This window comes from Equus asinus, chromosome 11 (assembly GCF_041296235.1).
Source record: "Equus asinus isolate D_3611 breed Donkey chromosome 11, EquAss-T2T_v2, whole genome shotgun sequence".
Classification (NCBI taxonomy): Eukaryota; Metazoa; Chordata; class Mammalia; order Perissodactyla; family Equidae; genus Equus; species Equus asinus.
The window spans coordinates 41,535,046-41,561,970 of record NC_091800.1 but is presented as its reverse complement, the minus strand read 5'-3'; positions in this window follow the sequence as shown (position 1 = coordinate 41,561,970).

Here is a 26,925-nt window from a genome sequence, read left to right as displayed (position 1 = left end):
ATAATCAAGAAGCATTTTTCTTTTCTGGATTATATTTCCAGACATATTGGCTGTACTGGAAATGTTGAGTCTGCTCATCCTAATAATGCCCTCTTGGTCCTCTTTCCTACTTTTTAAGCCATGGCTTCCTAAATTTCTTAAGTGACAGCCTTTATCATTATTTTCAGGAGAAAAGTTTAAATATGGAAAAAATGAGAAAATAACGTAGAGCCAGATACTACCATCTTCCTTCTTCTCTATAAATTGAAAACACAGCTCAAACTTTTTCTGCATATGTAACCTTAGAAACCTATGCTACCAGGCTCAGTTAAATATGAGGATTTTATTAAATAAGATGGTATGTAAAACATTCATTCGTGTACTGTGTTTATTACACAATAGTTTGTTAATAACCAGACAGTTGCTTTTTGTTGTTATAATTATATTTTTTGCCTCTGTCTATGTTTAAGTATTTGCATTCCAGAATTCTGAGCTAGCCTTGCTCTGTTCTCACTTTTCATGCTTTCTTTGGCAAACTTGTTTATTTTCTGTTTTTTGTGAGCTCGCAACTCTTTATTTCATTTTCCTAGCCCAGAATACACCCAATGTTTTGAAATTGTCTGTACAATTTATGTTGGAGATTTCCTTCTGTATGCTACCCAAATCTTCAAATGCATCATCATCTGCCTATAAAACTAATTCTCTGTTCATATTTGCATTTTATTTAAGACATCAGTGACTACTTGTTGACACAAACCAAAGATTCTGAGTATCTACCTACTGTCCTCCATTTCTCCCATTTTTACTTTTATGAACTGCCAAGTTTAGCTAATCTTATGCCATAGTTTTTTTTCTTGTATTCATTGTTGTTGCCCAAATAGCTAGCTGACCACCACAGATTCTTGCATCAATAGGGTGAAGTTCTTACTTAAAAGTGGCTGTTCAGCCAGGATCTACATTTCACTGTCCCACTTTAAACCACTGTGAATTCCGAGTGTATATGATGCAATGGTTAGCAATTCCTCAACCACAGCAATCTTTTAAAATTCATTTCGACTTTATACCACTACCTTGGTTCACGTCTCATCATTTCTTATCTGATTTTTGCACCAGTCTAGTAATCAATAACCCCTTTATGGCTTAGCTCTCATCAATTCCATCTTTCTCCAGCCACCAGAAATATATAAAACACAAAAACTAACTGTAGTCTGACCCCTGTCTAAACACATAGATGACTCTTAGATTTTATTTTTTCTGCTTTTTCTCCCTAAATCACCCCAGTACATAGTTATATATTTTACTTGTGGTTCCTTCTAGTTGGGAGATTTTTAAAGAATAATTATGTGCTCTTTGGCTTTATCTGTGAGGTATATCATAATAAATTTTTCTTTACTTCTCTAGAGTCAGTAATCATAATTTCATGGAGATATATAATTTTGTGACCTTTTCACTAAACTTCTCACAATTCTGTAATGACATCCCTAGAATATTGTTCAACGTTCTTCCTGCGTTTCCCACTATGTATCGGTCCTTGGTTACACTATGTTGAAGTTAAATATAGTCTTCAAAAGGCTCTGCTATTTCATGGCTTCTGCCTTCATTTTTCAATTTTTATTAATCTGATCGTTCCTAAAAATTCTTGAAAGACACTGTTCAGACATTTCTTTTTGGGAAGACTCTGACTCCCTTTACCTCATGACCCCAAATGTCTCTTCTGTGAATGCATAGTTCCATGAAAAAGTGTCTGCTTAAATATTTACCATTCTGTATTTAAACGGACTGCTTGCTTGTCTCTCTCTTCTACATTAGGTAATAAACTGTTGAGATTAAGAGTTTTGTGTTACTAATTATAAATTACTTGTGCCTAGTATTGGAATTCCTGCAAGTTCCATTTATTTATTTTTTCAGATGTACATCATAATATATTTTGAATATTGTATGGATTATCTTCACCACCCAAAGACTAATTACAATCCATCACCACATCATGTGAGCCTAATCACCCCTTTTGCCCTCCTCCTTCCCGCCTTCCCCTGTGGCAACCACCAGTCCAATCTCTGTTTCTGTGTTTGTTTCTCACTGTTTTTATCTTCTATTTATGAGTGAGATCATACAGTATTTGACTTTTTCCCACTGACTTATTTCACTTAGCATAATACCCACAAGTTTCATCCATGTTGTTACAAATGGCCAGATTTCACCATTTCTTATAGCTGAGTAATGTTCCATTGTGAATACATACCACTCTTTCGGTATCCGTTCATCCCTTGGTGGGCACCTAGGTTGCTTCCGAATTTTGGCTATTGTGAATAATGCTGTGGTGAACATAGGGACGCAGGTATCTGCATGCATTTGTGTTTTCAAGTTCTTTTGATAAATACCCAACAGTGGAATACCTGGATCATATGGTAGATCTATTCTTAATTTTCTGAGGAATCTCCATACTGTTTTGCCTAGTGGCTGTACCAGCTTGCACTCCCACCAGCAGTATACGAGGGTCCCTTTTCTCCACATCCTCTCTAACACTTATTGTTTCCTCCCTTGTTATTTATAGCAATTCTGACAAGAGTGAGGTGATATCTCATTGTAGTTTTGATTTGCATTTCCCTGATAGTTAATGATGTTGAACATCTTTCACAAGCCTGTTGGCCATCTGTTTATCTTCTTTGGAGAAATCTCTGTTCAGATCGTTTGCACATTTTTTAATTGAGTTGTTAGTTTTTTTGTTCTTGAGATGAGCTCTTTGTATATTTTGGATATTAACCCCTTATCTGATAGATAGTTTGCAAATATCTTCTTTCAAGTGTTAGGTTGTCCTTTTATTTTGTTGATGGGTTCCTTTATTGTGCAGAAGCTTTTTAGTTTGATGTAGTCCCACTTGTTTATTTTTTCTATGGTTTCCCTTGCCCAGTCAGACACGGTATTTGAAAAAATGTTGCTAAGATTGATGTCAAATAGCATACCTGCCTATGTTTTATTCTAGAGGCTTAGTGGTTTGAGGTCTTACATTCAAGTCTTTAACAATCCATTTTGAGTTGATTTTTGTGTATGGTGTAAGATAATGGTCTACTTTCATTCTTTTGCATGTGGCTGTGTTTTCTCAACACCATGTATTGAAGAGACTTTCCTTTCTCCATTGTGTGTTCTTGGATTCCTTGTCGAACATTAGTTGTCCATATATGTGTGGGTTTATTTCTGGGCTCTTGATTCTGTTCCACTGATTTGTGTGTCTCTTTTTGTGCCAGTACCATGCTGTTTTGGTTACTATAGCTTGTAGTATATTTTGAAATCGGAAAGTGTGATACCTCCAGCTTTGTTCTTTTTTCTCTGGGTTCCTTCAGCTTTTCAGAGACTTTTGTTGTCCCATATAAATTTTAGGATTCTTTGTACTATTTCTGTGAAAAATGTTGTTGGAAACTTGATAGGGATTGTATTGAATCTATAGGTTGCTTTAGGCAGTATGGACATTTTAACGATGTTAATTCTTCCAATCCAAGAACATGGACTATGTTTCCATTTTTGTGTCTTCCTCAATTTCTTTCAATAATGTTTTATAACTTTCAGTGTACAGATCTTTCACCTCTTTGAGTAAGTCTATTCCTGGGTGTTTTACTCTTTTTACTGCAATTTTAAATGGGATTGTATTCTTAATTTCTCTTTCTACTACTTTGTTGTTAGTGGATAGAAAAGCAACTGATTTTTGTATGTTGAGCTTGTATCCTGCAATTGACTATATTCATTTATTTAGTTCTAAAAGTTCTGTAGTGGATTCTTTAGAGTTTTCTATATATAAAATCATGTCATCTGCAAATAGTGACAGTTTCACTTCTTCCTTTCCAATTTGGAGTCCTTTTACTTATTTTTCTTGACCAATTTTCCTGGTTAGGACTTCCAATACTATGCTAAATAAGAATGGTGAAAGTGGGCATTCTTATCTGGTTTCTATTCTTAGAGGGACAGCTTTCAGTTTTTCCCCATTGAGAATATTAGCTGTGGGTTTGTCATATATGACCTTAATTATGTTGAGGTACTTTCCTTCTATACCCATTTTATTCATCATTTTTATCATAAATGGATGCTGTATCTTGTCAAATGCTTTCCCTGCATCTATTGAGATGATGATGTGATTTTTGTTCTTCATTATTTTAATGTGGTGTATCATGTTGATTGATTGGTGGATGTTGAACCATCCCTGCAACCCTGGAATAAATCCCACTTGATCATGGTGTATGATCTATTTTTATTGTATTGTTGCATGTGATTACCTAGTATTTTATTGAGGATTTTTGCATTGATGTTCATCAGTGATATTGGCTAAATGCTCCAATGAAAAGGTATAGGGTGGCCAATTGGATTAAAAGAACAAGACACATATATATGCTGCACACAAGAGACACACTTCACACCTAAAGACACTCACCAACTGAAAGTGAAGTGATGGAAAAAGATACTCCGTGCAAATGGCAAATAAGAGAAAGCTGGGTAGCATTACCTAGACAAAATAGACTTTAAAACAAAAACTGTAACAAGAGACAAAGAAGGGCACTACATAATGACATAGGGAACAATCCAACAGGAGGATATAACACTTGTAAATACCTATGCACCCAACATGGGAGCACCTAAATATATAAAGCAAATATTAACAGACATAAAAGGAGAAATAGATAGCAACATAATAATACAAGGGGACTTTAACACTCCAATTATACCAAAGGATAGATGATCCAAACTGCAGATCAATAAGGAAATATTGGCCTTAAATGATACATTAGACCAGATGGATTTACTAGATATATATAGAAAATTCCATCCCCAAATCACAGAATATACATTCTTTTCAAATGTGCATGGAATATTCTCCAGCATTGATCACATATTAGACCACAAAACAGGCCTAAATAAATATAGGAAGACTGAAATAATACCAAGTATCTTTTCTGACCACAGAGTTATGAAACTAGACATCTACTACAGGAAGAAAATCAGAAAAGCCACAAAAATGTGGAGATTAAACAAAATGCTACTGAACAACCATTGGGTCAATGAAGAAATCAAAGGAGAAATAAAATATACCTGGAGACAAATGAAAATGAAAATATGACATGCTATGGGATACAGCAAAAGCAGTTCTAAGAGGGAAGTTTATAGCAATTCAAGCCTACCACACAATAAGAAAAATCCCAAACAAACAATCTTAACATTGCACCTAAAGCAACTGTAAAAGAAGAACAAACAAAACCCCAAATCAACAGATGAAAGGAAATAATAAAAATCAGAGCAGAAACGAATTGGAGACCCCAAAAAAATAGAAAAAACTTAATCAAACCAAGAGCTCATTTTTAGAAAATATAAACAAAATTGACAAACCCTTAGCTAGATTCACCAAGAAAAAAGGGAGATGGCTCAAATATATAAAATCAGAAAGGAAAGAGTAGAAATTATAACAGACACTTCAGAAATACAAAAGATTATAAGAGAATACTAAGAAAAGTTATACACCAACAGATTTGATAATCTAAAAGACATGGATAAATTCTTAGAATCTTACAACCTTCCAAAACTGAATCAATAAGAAATAGAGAATTTGAATAGACCAATCATCAGTAAGGAGATCGAAACTAATAAAAAACCTCTCAAAAAATAAAAGTCCAGGACCAGACAGCTTCCCTGGTAAATTCTACCAAACATTCAAAGAAGACTTAATACCTATCCTTCTCAAACTCTTCCAAATAATTGAAGAGCAGGGAAGCTTCCTAACTCATTCTATGAAGCCAACATTACCCTCATACCAAAAACAGACAAGGACAACACAAAGAAAATTCCATTCATTTATTGAGAGCTACAGTGTGTAAGGCACAGTTGTTTTCAAGTTGAGTGAGACAAAAATAAATAATACAAATAAAATAAGTACAATTAAAAGGTGTATGTGCTTTGAAATTAATGAAAAAGCAGAAAAAGTTCAGGGGAACAGGAGTGTGGGTATCAATTTTAAATAGGATGGAAAGGGCAAGTGAGTGACATTTGAACAAGAACATTATGAAGCTGAGGGAGGTAGCTACATGGTTGTGGAAGGAGAGCATTCTAGAGCAAGGAAATAAAGTGCAAAGGCCACAAGGATTGAGCACGCCTAGGGTATTGAAGAACAACAAAATGTCTAATGTAGCAAAGCAGAGGTGTAAAAGAGTGACAAGAAAGAAGATAAGACATGCAGCTGAGAGTCATACTATATCGATTTTGCAGACTTTGTATGAACTTTGGCTTTACACTGGATGAACTGGGAACCAACGAAGGATTTTGAGAAGAAAAGTAATATGGTCTATATTTTAAAGGAATTCCTCCATTATCTATGTTGGAAAAAGATTATCAAATGGCAAATGTGCTGGCAGAGATGAATTAAGAATCTATTGCTCTAATCCAGGCAAGAGAAGATGGCAGCTTAAACTAAGATGCTGATGATAGAGGTGGACGGTGAGGGAGCACTCTGATTATGAATATTTTTTGCATATAATGTCAGCTGAATGTCTTGATGGACTGAACATGGGATGTGATAAAAAGAAAAAAGAATGGCTTCAATTTTTGGCTTGAGTCTTCTAAAAGATGGAGATGCTATAATCTGAGATGGGAAGGGTTGTGGTTAGAACACGTTGTGGGGTAGGGGGAGGCCAGTAATTCATTTTGTACAATTTGAGTTGAGGATTCTATCATTGATTCAAGCAGATGTCAAGAAGTAAGTTGTATATAACCCAAAGGCTACCTTTAGGAGGGGATTTGAATCTGGGTGTATAATGATGGCAGCATCTGGCATATAGATGGTATTCAAAGACCAGAGACTGGGTAATAGTGCAAGGAAACAAAAGTAAAGTGAAGAGGTCCACAACCTGAGTTGGGGCAATCTAAACTAAAGAGGAAGATCAAGCAAAAGGAAAACAGAGAGAGTTCTTAGAAATCATGTATCCTGCAAACCAAGTGGAAACAATACATAAAGTAAATATTCTTTGAAATAAACTGGCTTTTTGACATTCCCCAATATCACTCAGCAGTTGTTACATTTACTACATCTTGTAGGATGCAAGATCTTACAAAGCTAAGTCCTTTGTAATTCAATTTTATATACCATTCATTTGTTCTATGTTTTACGGGGAAAATCTATGTTTTCCACCCACTGAGATCCTATCAGTAATATTTCTATCTATAAATTTTTAAATGATTAAACTTCACAAGTAGGAGCTGATACTGAAACAGCATTATCCTCTGGATTATTTCTCCAAGCATGTTGACTTATTTTTGAAATAATAAACTTTTCTTAAATGCACACACACAGCAAAATGAGGACAACACTTGCAAGTGTGCTACCTTGATACTATAATGTCATAGACTAGAATAATCAAACCAGTACAAATAGGGTAGACTCTGATACCTATAAACATTAATTTTTATATATTGAAGATCAATCACATCATAAGTTTTTCTTCCTTTCTAAAATCAGAGAACGGTTGTTGTTGATAGATTACATAGAACAGCTTTGAGTGAATTAAGAAACTACCGAAATTCCTGAAGTACACCACAGATGAAGAAAAAAGGTCTTATTTTTGCATTCATGTTTTTAAAAGCAGATTCTAAAATTTTTTGACATATATTTTTTTTTCTCCTATGCTAAAGTAAGAGGAGTTTTATTGACTGAATCTACAGAGTTCTTTTTTAAGAAAAGGCAAATTGAAGGCATTGTGTGGAAAGAATCAGTAAGTTCATCTTTCATATATTAGAAATTCCCCACTTAGTGAAGTGAGAAGTAGCGGGTCTATTAACAGTATTGATGGTAAGTTCAGATAGGGAATTGAGCATGCCTTATTATAATTAGATATAAACTAGTTCTGAGAAGATGAAGTTTAAGTTGTTATTAACTTGAAATTCCCCAAGGCATGATAATTCAAAGCAGGATGTCTAGAAGGGAGCTAGAACACCCTGCAATTTGTCTAATTTGCAGCAAGCTAATAAGGCTGATAGTGGCATCTTTATGAATAAATGGACAATTTATGAAATCAAAAAGACATCTATTCATATGTCTTGTGTTCATTCTTAAACCAATATGTTCTCTTCTGATTCTTCAAGTAGTTAACTTATTAAGGAGAATTTTAAAAAGTAAAATCTGTCTTTTGTTAATTTGAATTCAAAACTGAATAAAAAGTCACCTTCATCTAAATGGTGTTAGGATTAAGCCAAGCTTGGAGAGAGAAAATATAAGTTAATATACTAAAAGGAATATTAAAGTGAGAGCCAAATATGAAACTACCATTATCCTCCAAAAGCTAACTTACATGAGACTTATATAATAAGATATTCTGATGTCTTATAACATTTAAAATAGAAATGGCTTCTAAGACATAGAGTATAAAAGATCTGAACATCAAATGGCAATTAGCCAAAAATGGTGAAAGCTGAAGCATAATCCATTTTACTTACAAGAAAAATGGGTCAGATTAAATTGAAGGCTATTTCATCAGAGAATTTACTGAGAATAGTTCGCCTTCTCTCAGGAAAAAAGTTTAGGACTGTTGTGGAATGGAAATTCTTAATTTCAAATACTTCCTAATTAGTATTTTAACATCCTAGACTGGGATAAAGTGTATTCAATGATCTGAATACTTATATCTTAGGCTAAGTGTCTTTGATTCTAATATTTCATGATTACTCTAATGTAATGACCTATAGCTCAGGAAATACCTTATAGTAATTTAAATAAAAACCTTATTTGGTTTTTCTTATTTATTTAAGCAGGAGTTAGTAATCTATGGCACATAGCCAAATTAGACCCAATGCTTGATTCTGTATGTCCCATGAGCAGATTGCTTTTTTTACATTTTTTCAAAAATCCAAGGAATAATATTTCATGGCACATGAAATTTCTATGAAATTCAAAATTCATAGTCCATAAATAAGGTTTTATGGGAACACAGCCTTGCTCAATCATTTATGTATTCTCTATCTGCTTTCACATTACAATGGCAAGGGTAGTCAGACTAGAGACCGTCGAGACCACAAAGCCTACATTATTTCCTAACTAGACTTTTACAGAAAAAGGTTGATGACTCCTCATCTAAGGAATGCAGGGATTCTTTTAATGGCTATTCTATTTCAAATTTGACGGTTATTATTTGACACTGGTGAGAGAATCAAAATGGGGATAAAACTGGTGATTAGATAAAAACTGTACTTTGATAGATGATTTGGCTCTGGAACCATGTCTAGATGCTAGTTATGAACAAAAATCCAAAACTACAAAAAAAGCACAACTATTTAATTATATACTATTTTAAATATAATGGCCAGCACTTGAATCGTAAACTAGATTATTTTAAACCTTTAAGCAGCACTAATTTTCTCCATGAGACATTTTAGGTACTTGAAGTCAGAGTATTTTAATTACATTACCAAAGTTTGTTGTTCTAATGAAAAAATGCATATGATTACAAACTGTTAAAGTTATATATTTTATGTTTCTTTTAATGTAAGTAATTTTTCTACTTTATATTCATTTAAATTGTTAGGCACTACTAAGCAAATTTAGCAAAAATGAAACTCACCTATGTTTCATTCATAAATTGTTATGCACTACTAAGCAAATTTAACAAGAATGAAACTCACCGCTGAGAAATGTATTTGTTAACAAAACAATGCTTAATATAAGCAGTTGAGTTGCTGTTTTGTTTTTCTTTTAAATGGGAAAAGCTGATCATTGGTTGTGTCTAATGAATGCATCATGTCACTATTCATGTCTAATGAAAGCCCCGTGGAAAACATTTGTGGGAAACTCTCAATTATAGCATTATAAATCTACTTTCAAATATTTTTAGACGATAGTTCTAATGCAATAAATAAAGAAATAAATGATCACAAAAAGTCAGATGAGTCTCAGAATAAAAAAGAAAAGACAAAAGAAAGAAAAGTAAAAATATCCAAAAACAAAACAGAACCAATTAATAGTACAAGAACGAGAACACAGGGCAATTAAAAAAGAAAAAGAAGGAAAACAGATTGATATTTCCACGAAAAGAAATCCACTTAGTCACATTATAAAACTATGCATTTTATTAATTATCAGACAGCACCCAAATGGAAGATGATAAGAAGAAAGCACCAGCCTGGGGGTTATGCTATATTTTTGTGTCTAGCTGCCCTTAAGAGTGATATAAGTAGGCAATTTGCCAAAATGATTAAGGGCATGAGTTTTGGACCCAAATACTTTGTTTTCATGATATTGCTGATATTCACTATTTATGACACTTTGGGAAAGTTGGTTAATCTCTCTCTTCCTCAATTTGTTCATCTACAAAGTGGAATTAATAATATATTACTCAAGCTATTATTGTGATGGTTCTGTAGGAAAATATATTAACAAGTACTCAGCATATTGCTCAGTGCAGAATGTTTATTAAGTGGTAGCTATTTAATAAACCCTGGCAAAAAAGGCTCATATGTTTAGATAACATCTGAGGTCATCAAGCATTTTTGGTGCTCCTTTAAACTCTTTGTACACATAAAAGCCAATGGACTGAAAATATGTCCGGGGATCTGAGAACTTAACCCAAATGAGGAATTTCTTATTGTATTTGATTTTAAACCCGTATGAATTTTACATTCTGTTACTGTTAAGTAATCTTATATCTCCCCCATGTTTCTCATGTCACTCTGAGATAATGCACTATATCTTTTAAAATAGCTTACTAAGTTATTTGACAGACTGATATTCTACCGAGATATTCATAAAATAGTTTGAGACTGTAATGGTTACACGGAATTTATTTAAAAGTATTTATTGAGTTTGTACTATGTGCCAGGCACCACTATGCATGCTGGAGAAATAATGAGGAAAATTCAAGGCAATGTTCCCAAACACTTTATATAAGTAAACTTTTGGCTTTGGAGATATAAGTAATCTTTTTGCTCTTTAGATATTCTTAGGGATTATTTTTGTCTAAAGTAAATGTTGAGAATAAATTTTGTCATTTTTTATTTATCAAATGTAACTATGAGTGGGAAGTTAAATCCTGTCAAGAGAGGCACCTTCTTCAACTTTTATAATATTAAAGGAATTCCTTTAATTCCTTTAATATTGACCAAAGGATGTGGCCAAAGGAATATTAAATGTCTTAATAATATTTGTCACCACATGACAGAAAAGGTTATAATTTTAGAAGCATACTTTAATGACAGTGACAAGCAGAAAAAAAAGATAATCATAAATAAAATAAAAAGATCAACACATTAAAAAAAGGCTATTAATTAAAATGTTTATAAAAGTGCTACATTTTCCAGCTAAGTGAGGTTTAAGAGGAACATGTTTCTTTTTTAATACTTGAATTTAAAAATATTTCAGGAGCATATTAATTCTAGTGATCAATATGGTAAATGAAAAGTAATAAGCAGTTTATATTTGAGCGTAAAATTAGATTGGTTCTTTCTTTAATGACTCTAAATCTAACAAATGAAAGAATAAGAATGAAAGATATATAACACGATAAATTTAGAGGATAAAAAGTTTGGCCTACGTTTGCTGCAATTAGAACATAAATAAAAGTTGATAGTTTTAGTTAATCTTGTAAAACACCATTTTTTAAATTTTCTTCATTTCCATATTATCAAACACAGGAAAACAAACAAGAAAAATTGCTTTTGGAGTTTTCTGTGTAAATGTGTTTAGATATTTTACCCTATGGAGATCCAAATTATCATGGTGTTGGTCAAATTTAGTGGAGAAAACTACTTCAAGTTTCCAAGGATTTTGAAATTAGTCTACTTAAGTTGTTTCGAGTGCCTGCTATTATTTTAAGGAGCAAACAAAGAAAAAGAATTTTAAGACATCTTGATAACTTTTTACCTCCTGACACTATTTCATCACACACACACATATAATCATGATCTACCTAACATTTACCATGCTCATTTTTAAAGTCATTCTGTACTTACATTTTCACTTTTTACTTGTTCTGTAAGCAACTATTTATTTATACCCTATAAAATTTAGGTTGCTAAAGTCATTAAATATTTTAGTTATCTTTTGGTTTAGTTTAAAACATACGACATACCTTAATTTAAACATAACAAGTTGAATCATTTGCTGTGTGTGACTTTTATGAACATTTTAGATGTATACACATATCAAAGTTAGCTTGAACTTTGAAGGCAAAAGTTTGATATTCCTTCTAAATAATTCCTTTCAAACATTTTATCAGACTTTTAAATGGTCAGAAAGAAGAGATAGGAGGCATCTAGGTTGTTGTCATCTTTTTTTTAAAATTATACTTGACTGTTTATAGAAATAAAATATAAATGTAAAGTGTACAAATCAAACATGCGAAGGAAAAAGAAAAGGCAAATGAAAACATAGTATGCTTAATTTACCTTTCCTTACCTAAACTGAAGCAGAACGTTTTCTTGTGGGATATTATTGTAAGAATGGTTTAATATGAAGAATTCTACCAATTCAAATGCTGGCACAACAGTGTCAGGATTAATATAGATAGCTAAAATACATTTTCACTGCAATTTAGTCAATACACATATGGTCATGCTTTCTAGAATTTAAATTTAATGGTCAATTCATTGTTACTTTTACTTCTTATTACACTTATCTATTTATTTAATGAATTTCTATGAGTTCTTGGTCAAATGGAAGGTGTGTGTTTGAATGTGTGTTTTTAAGAGTGTGGTGGACAAGAATAGAAAGAGTACAGGTGGGGCTGAGGCTCAAGTTCAGACCTTTATATTAAGCTCATTAAAGATTATGCTAGACTAAAGGAATTTCATTTCCTCTCCTTCCACTTCACTTCCCCTTCAATCGTCAATCCACTGTCTCATAACTTTCCCTCTAAGCTCGACCTTGTGATGGTTATGGTACGAAAGGAGGAAAAGTTTAAAAGAAAAAAAAGTTATTAAGAGGAGAATCAGATAAAAGAGATTCCCATATCCAAATGCTCAGATTTGAAATTTTAATATTGTAAAATTGTCATTAAATAAACCACTATCAATTTTAAGCATGGTTCTAAACTAAAAGTAAATTTCTTTTAAAAAAGTATTAGGTACATGATACATTTTCAACCACAATATTTGAAAGAAAAACAACAGTTACATATAAAGTAATTGAATAAAATTACACTGACCTATCATAACCAAAAAGGGGCAAATTTTGAATCTCCTCTGGATATTTTTCCCTACGCAAATAAATTTTCTTTTAATATATGAACATATTTTAAAGTTTTCTTCTTCATCTCTACCTTCTCCAATTTCTTGCTTTCCCTTCACACACCTACTCTCCCCTCCTTTGTATACCATTTGCTTGCTATATGGTACCACTAAGAGGGTAAAAAATGACAGATACTTAGAGAAAGGGTGAGAAGCAATGTATAGGATCACTATATAGTTTACCATGAAAGAATGGTACTTCTGGGAATGTAAGAAGGTGCTAAACAGAAGGGATGCCAGGCAGTAGTTTATAAAATGTAACTGGGATAGAGAACCAGCAGCTGGGACATAACGCCACTCACCTGGACAATTTTGATGGTAAGAGCTAAATCAATCAACAAGCCTAGAGAAGAAGGACTGAGACAAGGAGGGTAGCCTCCCAGTTCTTTGGGAGCATGGGGATGCACAATAAACAACTCTCAGTGAGTAATAGGCGTTCATGTTATTAAAAAATGTTTCATGGCACTCGACTGCTAGGGATGTGGTGTACAAACGTGTGGCTCTCCTGCAGATATTTACCAAATATTCTGTTTAAAAAAAGTATATTTGAAATAAGATTTTTCTAACCAATTCAATAAGATACTTTATCAAATGCTTTTACATTAAAAAGATTGCTATACTTTATGTAGGTCTCAGTAACTGTAGCCTCCGAAATTTTATCTTACATATAGCTTATCAGAGAAAGTTGATAGGAAACATTTTTTCAGATTAAATATTGCCACAATTCTGTTCTAACTGCTTTTTGTCAATTTTAAAATAAAATATTATTTTCTCACTAGCTAATAGAAACAAGAATGTATTCTGAACATTAATCTCAATTATGCAAGTACGTAATTTATTATGCAACATCAAAAAATGAACCAGTCATATTTGTTTAGAGGAGAAGCACTGATTTCCGAAACGAGGTACGACTATTTTAAGAAAAAATATGATAATTTTTAAAGATTTTTTAGAGCAACAAAGAATTTTTTAAGTAATTTTTTTAAAGTAAAGTATAAAAGGAAAAGAAAGACAAATGGATACCTTTCCTCCTGCCTCCGGGAAGTCTAAGAATTTGACCCTTGGTCAAATCCCCTTTTGAACCATTAATGTTCTAATTGTTGAGAGATTATTATCAATTCCAAATTGAGGCACGGAGCCAAGCACCTGTACTGACAGCTGAGATGGTTTAGATAGTAGTAACTGGGATTGATTGAATGCAGCTGAACCAAAGAATAGCCGCTAATCACATAGCCCTGAGGGGGTTATAAAAGTAGCCGGTAACACACACATCGGAAGGATGGCACAGACTAAGTAGAGATGTGAAGGAACCCCAGTGAGCTCATCTGACCATGCTCAGCCTTGTTTCTTGTTATCATGCATGTCTCAAACAAGTGGCTGGTACCTGGCTGTGGTGTTCTTCTTGGGGTGGTTTTTCCTCTCCTGTATCCCATCACACTGGTAGGCAAACTTTTTACTCCCATGTAAATATTACCACTAGGAAGTGGAATGTTATCAGAGCCGCAAAGTATCTTTGAGCTAAGAAATCCTCTCTAGGCTGTAACTGCCTCTTTTACCTAAAGGGAAACACGACAATTCTATCAAAATTGACTTGTCTGATTTTGTTCATTATATAAATGGATTTTAAGTAATTATTCTTTTCTGTTTGGCTTGTTTCGCTCAATGTGATGTTTGTGAGATTCATCCATGTTGTGGTAGGAGGAGTATTTTGTTAGTTTATACTGCACACTATCCCTTCTACTGTTGAAGAAATAGTAGGTAGCATTTATCCATTCTACTCTTAATGGATAATTGGGGCTGTTGCAAATAGTCCTGCTTTGAACTTCCTTGTCGATGTTTCTTTGTTATTATTGTTGTTTTACATATAGAGAGATTGATGTTTGATATATACTCATGAATAGAAATGCTTCCTCATAAAGTCTGCATATGTTCAGCTTTTAGTAGACACTGCAAACAGTTTTTCCCTAGTAGAGTATTAGTTTTCCGGCTACTTTACATCCTTGTCAACATTTGGCTTTTTCTGTCTTTTTAAGTTTAGTGGTTGTGGTAGGCACATATTATCTTATTGTAGTATTTATTTTCGTAATCCTGGTGACTAATGATATATGTATTCTGAAACTTTCCCTTTCTGATTTGTCTTTAGAATCTCCTGATAACACTTCTGAAGAAGGGATTTACAAAGCCAGTCAATTTTGACAAACTCCGGGAAATAACTCAGGGAACAGATGAAAACCCTGCCCTTTTGCAGGGTAGATTAGCCGAAGCTATTCGAAAATACACTAATCTAGACCCTACTTCTCCAGAAGGGATTACTATTCTAAACATGCACTTCATTAGTCAATCTGCCCCAGACATACGCCGAAAACTGACTAAACTGGCCTTAGGTCCTCAAACACCTGTACAGAGACTTTTGGAGGTTGCTACTCAGGTGTTTAATGATCGGGACTTGACTCTTAAACAGAATAAGGACAGAAGGGCAAAGTTACAGGGTAAGGTACAGGCTCACATTTTAGCAGCCGCCATTGCAGATATGCCACAGAAACAGGCTAACCAGGGGCCCAAGTCTCAGACTACCATTGCCGGAGGCTCAGGTAAGTCCCCTTGTTACCGTTGTGGTCAATTTGGACACTGGAGCAGACAGTGCCCAAGAAAGGATCTTCCTCCTGGGCCTTGTCCTCTCTGCAAGCGAGAGGGACATTGGAAGCGTGATTGTCCTCGCCTCCAGAGTGAGGAGGGGCCAAGAACACACTTCCCTGTCCGGAGATGTGATCCTGAGGACTCCGCCTGAAGGGGCCCAGAGGCCAGTCCGGCTCCCATCACCATCGAACAGACTGAGCCCCGGGTTACTCTGGATGTGGAAGGTAAGCAGATCAATTTTCTTATTGATACGGGAGCCACTTACTCTGTACTTGTTTGCCACTCTGGCCCAATTCGTAAGTCCCATCAAAAAATTGTCGGAATAGAGGGTGACTCTAAGTTTTGTTACCAAACTTTTCCTTTAAGTTGCCAATATCGGACTCAGGTGTTTTCCCATACTTTCCTAGTCCTACCTACTTGTCCTACTCCACTGTTAGGGCAAGACTTAATGAAAAAATTAGGAAGCCAATTTATTCTAATACGTGAGGAGGATGGCTTGTTTGTTGCTCTGTCTCCAAGCTCTGTTGTTTCCCAGATACCCTCTAATATTCCACCCCATATATGGGAAGCAGTTGATCCCCAGGTTTGGGACTGCTCTCTTCCAGGAAGAGCTATAACAGCACAGCCAGTCTCTATTACTCTGCAAGACTCTTCTCTTGTGCCCCATAAGAGGCAATACCCTTTAAAGCCAGAGGCAATTGAAGGATTACAACCCCTTATATTACAATTCCTCAGTCATGGCCTCCTTAAACGATGTCAATCTCCATATAACACTCCTATCTTGCCTGTAAAGAAGCCAAATGGAGATTATCGTTTGGTCCAGGACCTCCGCATAATTAATGAGGCCACTGTTCCCATCCACCCCATCGTGCCTAACCCATATACTATACTTTCCCAGATCCCAGAAAACTCAAATTGGTTTACAGTCCTGGACTTAAAGGATGCTTTCTTTTGTATTCCTCCGGATGAAACTTCCCAACCTTTATTCGCCTTCGAATGGAAGTTTCCTAATGAAGCTCTTCCTATCCAGCTGACGTGGACAGTCCTCCCTCAAGGTTTTCAGGATAGCCCCCATTTGTTTGGAAGTGCCCTAGGCAAGGATCTGCGGGATGTCCAACTCCCTGTTGGTGGTTTAATACAATATGTTGATGATATTCTTATTTGTAGTCCCACAAAGGAGAATTCTGACCACAATACTGTCCTTGTCCTTAATTTCTTAGCCCAACGGGGATATCGAGTGTCCCCACAAAAGGCACAAATTTCACAACAGCAAGTGACCTATCTGGGCTATGATTTAACCCCAGGACACCGGGCACTTTCTATAAATAGGAAAAAGGCTATCCTCGAACTTGGACCACCAAAGACAAAAAGACAACTTCGCACTTTCCTGGGTATAGCAGGATTCTGTCGTTTATGGCTTCCTCAGTTCGGGGTAATAGCAAAGCCTTTATATAAAGCAACCAGAGGACCTGATACAGAACCTCTGGAGTGGACACAAAAGGAAGACAAGGCCTTTCGGTCGATTCAACAGCAGCTGTCTTCCGCCCCAGCCCTGGCTCTGCCTATTGTCAACAAGCCTTATACTCTTTATGTTACTGAAAAGCAGGGCCAGGCCCTCTGTACCCTCACCCAAAGACTAGGCCCAGAGACCCAAATTGTCTGATATTTCTCAAAGACTCTAGACTCAGTGGCTTTGGGATGGCCAGCATGCTTAAGGGCTGTAGCAGCTACAGCTCTGTTAGTTGAGGAGGCATCTAAATTAACTATGGGACAGCCTTTAACAGTCATGACTCCTCATCAGGTACAAGCTGTGTTACAAACTAAGGGACCTCAATGGATGACTGGAGGACGTCTAACTAAATATCAGGCCATCCTCCTAGACACACCTGATATCATCCTTAAGGTTTGTCAGACAATTAATCCAGCAGAACTTATGCCCGGTCCTGACTACCCGGTCCAGGATTTGGAGCATACATGCTCTGAAGTCATAGAACAAGTGTACTCTACAGGCCTGACCTGCTGGATTCCCCCATAGATAATGCAGAGGACACCTGGTTTATAGATGGCAGTAGCTTCATAGAGCAGGGCATACTCAAGGCAGGCTATGCCATAGTAAACGCCTTGCACGTCAGTGAGGCACAAGCCCTTCCAGCCAATACGTCTGCCCAAAAGGCTGAACTCATCGCTCTTACCCGAGCCCTTCACCTGGCAAAGGATATGGTTATCAATATTTACACTGACTCAAAATATGCCTTCTTGGTCCTACATGCACATGGGATCATATGGAAGGAAAGGGGTTTACTCAATACAAAGAACTCCCCTATCAAATATGGAGCAGAGATTTTGGCTCTTTTAAACTCTGTGCTTCTTCCTAAGCAAGTGGCTGTGGTCCACTGCCGGGGACATCAGAAGGATTTATCCCTTGAGAGCAAGGGTAATAACTTTGCTGACCGGGAAGCTAAACGGGCAGCTAAACAAAGTACCCTTTTAAGCTTACTTCCCACTCCCCCTGCTTTGGGCCTTATTAGTCCTACTTATACAACTCAAGAAATAACCCTGGCTCAAGAAAAGGGATATACCCAGGAAACAAAACAGTCTTGGCTAATTAATGACCAGGGAAAAATTTTCATACCTAAAAGCCTTCAATGGAAATTAGTTAATGGAATTCATCAGGCTACCCATTTTGGCAAACAATCATTGACTCAGCTACTTTTTAAATCCTTCGATGGCCTTACTTTCCATGCCACCATTAGACAGGTCTGCCGCTCTTGTGCCACTTGTGCTCGAATCAATCCAGAGGGGGCAGCTAGACCACCTCCTCTGTTACAGCCTATACAACGACGGGGCACCTATCCCGGGGAAGATTGGCAACTAGATTTTACCCAAATGCCTCCATGTCATGGCTATAAATATCTTTTGGTATTTGTCGATACCTTTACAGGCTGGATTGAGGCCTTCCCTTGTCGAAGTGAACGGGCAGTCGAAGTAACAAAGGCCCTTTTAAGGGAGATTATCCCACGCTTTGGTTTGCCCAAGACCTTACAGAGCGATAACGGTCCTTCTTTCATAGCTCAAATAACACGACAGATCTCTTCAGCTTTGCAAATCAAATATTATTTGCATTCGGCTTGGCATCCACAATCCTCAGGGAAAGTGGAGAAGGCAAACCATACTCTAAAACGACATCTCTCCAAGTTAAGTCTCGAGACTCAGGAAACTTGGATTACACTATTACCTATTGGCCTCCTATGGATGAGAACGGCCCCTAAGAACAGTTTAGGGTTAAGCCCTTATGAAATCCCGTATGGAAGGCCCTTTTTATCCACTGATATAGTATTGGACTCTGATTACCACCAACTATGTCGATATTCCATTGAGGCTGGTCTGATGCGAAAGGAACTAAATGACTATGTTAATAATCATTTGCCTAAGCCGGAACCATTGTCTGCCGATACACCTTGCCAGGTAAATCCTGGAGATATGGTATATTTAAAAGATTGGAAAACACATTCCGACGGGTTAAGCCCAAAATGGAAAGGACCTTATCAAGTCATTCTAAGTACCCCCACAGCTGTAAAATTAAAAGATCATACTTCTTGGACTCATATTTCCCAAGTAAAACTTATGACTTCTTTTCAGGACAAAGCTGATCCAGATACTGCTGTTCAACCGGACTACTCTTGTGAACAAACCGGTTATTTAAAACTGCTTTTTAGAACAAAATGAACCCTATCTTGATTATTTTCTTCTTATCACCTTTTGTAATGACAGACTTTTTTTAAAAAAATGGGCTCAACATTATGCTGAGCTCCGTAACCAAACCACGTGTTGGGTTTGTGGACTCTTGCCTCTGTCTGGTACTTCTGGCCTCCCCTGGTGGGTCTCACCCCTCCAGGGTACTGATTGGCATGCAATGCTTCTCTTCACTACACAATACATTTCTAGCTCTTCTCTTCTACAAGATTCATCTATTACTAATCATAATGTCTCCTTGTGGCCATCTGTCTCTGATACCTGGGAGCTCCCAGGCCACAATCAAACCTTTTCCTTCAATACTACTGCCCAAACACTAACTAGATTTGCCTTGTCACAAGTGGATCATGAACAACAAGTTCCAAAGGTAAAGTCCCCAGCTTATCGATACACACAGGATGGACTATATCAAATTTGGGACGAATATATTTGGCTCACTCCTACTAGTGGTCAACTCAGTCAAAGGCCACTATATGTTGGAAACAAACCAATCACACCTGTGATACATGGCCTAATTTCACCAGACCTATGGGACAAATTCCCCGTCATATGTGTTCTCATATCATAAGCTTAAAAAATACTGATTGATTTGGGACTGACTGGGATAGACGGCCCAGCACACGTTGGTTAGCCCCTAATGGCACTCAGTGGCTATGTGGCTCCAACTTATGGCCTTGGCTGCCACCTGGATGGATTGGACGATGCACCCTAGATTTCGTCTGGATGCAGGGTAGAACTACATTTAGTATATCTCCTCCTGCTAACCTACCCAACCTGCAACAGCGCTGGACCCGCTCTGTCTTCCACTGGTATGACCATCTTTCCTCAATTTTCCTTCCCCAATTAGGAATTGGAAGTGTCATCTTGCACATGGAAGTCCTAAACAAATTTACTATGAAGGCATTAAATGATACACAACATAGCCTTTCGCTGCTCGATTTAGAAGTGTCCCAAATGCGTAAGGCAGTCCTCCAAAACCGAATGGCACTGGATGTCTTGACAGCAGCACAAGGGGTCACCTGTGCCATTATAAAAACTGAATGTTGTGTCTATATTCCTGACTACCATCAAAATATCTCTGGCTTCCTATCTGATATGAGCCACCAAATTTAGTCCATATCTGACCCTACCCTATCTCTAAATGACTGGTTGAACTCCTGGTCAGGACCAGGTTTCTGGACTGCTATCAAAACCTTATTCACTGGGTTAATCATACTGCTTGTATTTCTTATTATAATTTGTTGTCTGTTTCGTTGTTTGTCTTCCACATGTCAACAAAGTTTCACCTCCTGGACCACCTCTCGTCAATTGATTCTCTCGTCCCCAGAGGCTCTGGATGCCTTGTCAGCCTTGGACTCCACGGGTGCAGTCTTCCAGTCCGCTGAACCTCCTACCTATACCTATGGCCCCATTTAGGGACAGCTCTACGACCTTGTACAGCCGGAAGCAGTTACAGAAGACTGACCGTCGTCCATATCCCCAAAAGATTTCGGGGCCAAATGGGTTCGGGGGGGGTTTATGATGTGGATTAAGGCTGCCCCAGCCAGAGAAGCCCAAGGTGACCTGGCCTACATGCCAAACTATATGACCCAGTGGACTTTTTTATGGTATGAATTAGGACTGCCCCAGGGAGAGAAGCCCGGGGCATCCTCACCTGCATGCCGATCTATATGGCCAGATTCATATCTAAAGTTATATGACCGCACAATAACCAGACCCCATCTGTACTGAAATCATTTAATGACTTTTTGCATCATCTTTTCTTTTTTTCCAGTAAAAATAAGTCACGTACCCATGCCTTATAAAATTAGCCCTAACCCTCAACTCAGGGCAGCAGAAGCTCTGACTGCCCATGGGTCCTATCCCCATGCTATTCCACACTATTCTCTAAATAAAAGAGCACTACTGCCAGATCTTGAGAGTCTAAGAAATCTTTCTTTTGACTCCTCGTCTCACCGACCCTGCATCACTTCTTAAAAAAGGAATTCTTAAGATAAATATGGACCAACTTACTAATCATTCCTTTTAGAGTTCTTTTTTCCCTCTACTCTGTTTAAAAAAAAATTTGCCAATCCCAATCTATGAAGATATTCACTGTGTTATCCTTTAGAAAATTTATTAGTTCACATTAATATCTTTAATCCACCTGGAATTAATTTTTATGTATTGTATAAATTTGGATAAAGATACTTTTCTGATTTTGTTTTATGGGTTTAACTGTTATTCTTGTTCAATACTATACCCTCTTAATTCTAGCTTTATAATAAGTCTTGATACATGGTCCTGTAAGTCCTAAAAATGTATTATTCTTCCAGATTGTCTTGGCTTTTTGTCCTCTTGTACTTTAAGCTGCAAAAATAGAAATTGCCTATTACTTAAACTCTACTGAGATAATGATTGAGATTGCATTGGGTCCATCCTCTTTTTCACGTTTTCTTTAGTTTCAATCAGTAATATGTGATATATTTTCTCTTAAATTTTGCATCTCTTGTTAGATTAAGTCAGGATTACTGCTATTTTTCAGAGTTCTTTCACTGTTGCTTAGTGTTTTGTTTTGTTTTTTCTTCTCAGACGTTTTAAATATTCATCTGTGCTAGTGAACAAAATTACTTCTTCCACAAATGCATTGAAAATACCAAAAGTTTGAGATAACATGGTAAAAAAAATCATCATCCATGAAGTCTATTTTTTTCAATATATCAGGTAATCACATTTCTTTACTCTTGTATACTTATTTTTTTTCTAGTATGCACTGAACAAAGTCTTCTGACTTATGATCTTTGTGAATTGTGTAAAACTTCTTAATTTTCTTGATGAACCCAAGAAGAATCCGGATAGTCTACTGATATTTTTGTTTTGCTTTATTGATCAAATTTTTATATTATTTGATTATATAATCAGTTTTGCTTTGTTGCTAGTGTTGGGAGTAATTCAATAATGACAAGATATATACAGATTAAACTATGGTCATTTTTTCATAACTAGGTTTTGTAATGATTTAGATCCAGATTATTACAGTAATACCAACAATTCTATATAACACAATTTATTCTGTTTCCCCAGTTGGTGTCCCAAGCAAAATCAGGCAACTAAAAACTTTTGAATTAAGTGATAAAGATGTAAGCATAGGTTCTTGCTCTAAAGAAATGGTCTGATAGCCATATTTTCTCCTTAGTAGTTAATTTATTAGAATGTCCTTGCCTCTCTTTTAGTAGCTTGAAGTATGGTTCATTGTTCAATGTTTTGTGTCAGAGTGAGAGATTTCCTTGCTACCAGGTTCCCTCCGCAGACTAAGCTAATTAAATACAAAGCAAGAGAGATTTCCACCCTAATAAATCTGCCTGTGGGTTAAGACACTATGTCACTTTGGTAGTTCTTTCAATAAAGCCAGAAGGGATTAAACCTAGAGCTTTTTTTAATCATTGCCCATGACATTAGTAATAGTCTCCCAACCCTCCCCTATCACAATGAACGCTTTGACAGGAAAATTTCCCCATGCTGCTCTCAGCAATGTAAGTGAGATGGTCAGCACTTAGGACAACTGACAGATTCTATTATAAAAATTCATACACATTTTTCTTAGTAGCAGAAATAAAAGAAACTGATTTCCATCTCTATAAATCCTAATTGATCAAACATAGTCATACTTTGAACATAAAATAGCTTCCTGTTTTAAGTCTTCTCATTTTGACAATAGCTATAAAGCTTTGTGACTGCTAAAATGAATGTTTATTTTGAATGCCCTGCTTTCTTTGAACATGTCCCTTTGTAAATAAAATGAGTGAAAATCCATGTGGTATTTTCTATTTAATTTCTCAAATATAGTAGATCACATAAAATTGATTTGAATTTGAATTTACTTTTCCTTAAACAAAAGATGGAATTTGATATAAAGTTCACTTTCTTTTTTTGCATATTTGGCAGTCACCAGCCATCATTTTAAAAATTCTACTTTCAGAGAGTATTGCTACAACTTATTTTGAGTACATAGCTCCAGGCCTAGGAAGCCCCTCTCCTTAATCTGGTAATAAAAACTCAGTGTCTTATAAGCTTCCTTTGGTTAAGATAGAAAGCTGAACCTTGTTGTCAGTGAGTTGATGACTTCATTATTAAGGTCTACTTTACTGGTGGTTAAGTTTAATCGGATAATTCCTAGAGTTTCCTTCTTAGGTAGACCAAGACTTTTCTCCCTGGCTTCCGTGGTGATTTATCTTTCTCCTCTAACTCTCCTTTATAGCATTGTTCAGATTAGGTAGCACACATTAACTATTAATGGGCAATTCTTCCCCTTGTGCCACCGCTAGATTCTCATAACCACTCCCTTTCTTCCCACAACGTGGTCCATATTAAAACACTAGTGTGAAATAAAAAGTATAGAAGATAACCATGTTGGTCCAAGAAAATTTCCTCAGTCAATGATTCAATGTTAAGCAATGAGTAGTATTGTCCTCAGTTGCCTCACAAATTGTGATTTGAGTTATTGAAAGAAAAACTCGTTATCCATTGAACTTGTATGAATGGATCTAGGAACTAGGGATATATCAGTGAAATAAAAATCTCCATCCTCAAGGAGCTTTCCTTCTAGTGATATTCCCTTTAAAAACACCCCCATCTTCTACCAATTCTCTATCCTGCCTAGATTTCCTACCTTATTGTTTTATAGAATTAAAGTTGTAATGATCTTAATCAAATGGAAATGTTTCTTAGAAAAATAGGCATTGACACGCAATACTATTTTGGTCTGAACATATTGTTACAATCTACAAGGCAGCCACTAAGTTGGTTCTCTATAGAAAGAGGACTTTTTCATTGGGAGGAGTGATGTTTTGGGCAAAAAGCACTTTGCTAGGTGGCTACCAGCTAATGAATAAATAGAATGAGTCGTGGGATTCTTGAGCAGGAAAAATGCAGAAATAGAAATAGAGATGTTTCTGAAGATATTCTTAGCAGATTTCATATTTTTTCATATCGTTAGCGAATAATCACTAGAATACGCTTAACTCAAAAACTTCAAATCTTCACAAGAGCCCTTGTAATGAAGATCATTAATTCTGTATTTTACTAGAAGTTCATCTTCATCTGTTAAGTTTCTCATTAATTTCAAAGATGCTAGAAGGATTGGCAGACATAGAGTTGTTAAAGATATACAAATCATTTTGCCAAACATGATTAAATGTGTTAGGTTGGGCGTGATCAACATTTATGATTACGTATTTGAATGGTGGCACACCAAGGGGGAGGGGAGTGTGTGTGTAATTGCTCAAGGCTGTTCCCAGGAGGCGTAGATAAAACTAGTGGGAAATTAAGCAGAGCACAAGTATGCTTATTATCATTATAGTAATTCCCAGCAGCAAGGTCTTTTAGACTGTGGTAAAGTCTTCCAAGTTTTCCATTTGAGTTATGTAAAACTAGATTAGACAAAGCGCTGGAGAATTTACTCAAAGATAAAAGCCTGCCCAGACAGAAAAATGGGGGAGATGACCAAACAGTCTTTTTCCACCTCTAATTGCTATGACTCCAGGAAACCAATGATGGATTTAAACACACAGCAGATGCCCTTAGAATTTTCTAAGATAAAACTATGTTATTAATCTTTATAACCAGGATAGTCATTAAAGGAAGCAGATCCATGTCATGGTGAATGACTAGATTTTTCAATAGATAATCTGAAGAAGTTTTTCACAGTATATTAGCTCTAATCCACTTGGCATGTAATAATCATGTATGTTCTGTAGAACCACAGGGGATTTTGTCAATCTCTTACCATAAATGTCATCCTATTTTTAACACCTTGAAATTGCTTTTATTTATTTAAATACCATGAAAATTACAAAAATTGGGGACCAAAGGAAAAAAATGCATAATTATACTGATACACATGGTTGTTAGCTTTAAAATATGGGAAATATTCCAAATATTCATCTCAAATGGATGCATTTGGCTGCTTTGAGGAGAGCTTTGAGTGAAACAGAATTTATTAACAGTTAAGCAGGATGGATATTTAATACTTATCAGTGGATAGAGTTAGAGTAATCACAAATTTTAAAAGAAAAACAGTTGAATCCACTGCCCAAGGGAATTAAGACCAAGAATAGAATTAGCTTCGATTACCGCAAACTCTATAATAAAACTAGTTTAGAATCTTAAACATTTTTATATTCCATTCAGATCTGTTTCTTTAAATATTCTTGTTTATAACATGAGGAATCTCTGAACATGAGTAGGGTATTTAACTCTCAAGATTTAGCAAATAAAGAATCTGAAGAAGAAGAGACATTTTATTTCACTTCTAGACAGAGGATAGAGGAGAGAACATAAATAAAGGAACTAAAGTGCAGTCTTGAGTGTGGGGAATTGAGTTGAGTTTGGAAAATACCAAAGTGAAGAACTGCTTTTCCCTCCCCTAAAGAGTCGCATGACGTTTTATATCCCAACTTGATATAGTTTTAAATGGAAATGGTGAGAATGGTGGTTTTATAGCTTTTTTACTCCTTTTCTACATGTTTATTTTTTAGGGAAAATTATACAATTATAGCAGGAGAGTTCAACGCCCTTTTTGTCACAGTTCAGGTACTGTAAATGTTTGGTTCAACCCCCAAAACACATGAATGGACTGTTCTTTGAATTTATTCCACAACAGAACTTATTTTGATCTTGCCTTGTCCTCTGGGCACCTTGGGAAAATGTCCTTTCAAGTGAATACTACCAGATTTTGCAAATAAAAATATAGTATGTTCATTTAAATTTACATTTAAAATACAGTGGATTTTTCTAAGTATAAATATGTCCCATGCAATATTTGGGACATATTTATATTGAAAAATTATAGTTTATCTGAAATGCAAATTTAACTCGACTTCCTATATTTTATCTAATAGCCCTATTTCTAGCACGTTCTTCCCAGGTGGTATTAGAGGGGGAACTTACGGTGTGACTCCCGTGGGCTGCAGCTGCACTAGTACATATGCCATGAAGTCCTCACCCAGAAACTGATTGTCCGTGAGCCTTCAATTCTCTGGCACTAGAACCTGTAGTGAGTGGACCTTCCCTGGTCCCACTCAGCTAGTCTATTTATTAGCAGCACCGCTCTTTACTTGGGCCTCAGAAACATCTTGGGCCGAGCTTCACCAGCTCTTGGTAAAAATAAATGCAGCCTTGCATCCATCAACACACACACAGACCTGCCTACTCTTCTCCAGCTAGTTGCCTCAGGCTTTTTGCTTCTAATCTTTCTACCAAAAGAACATATTGATCTCTTCTTTTCCTCATAATCTTATTCAATCCATCAGAATAACGTTGATTATTATATTTAGG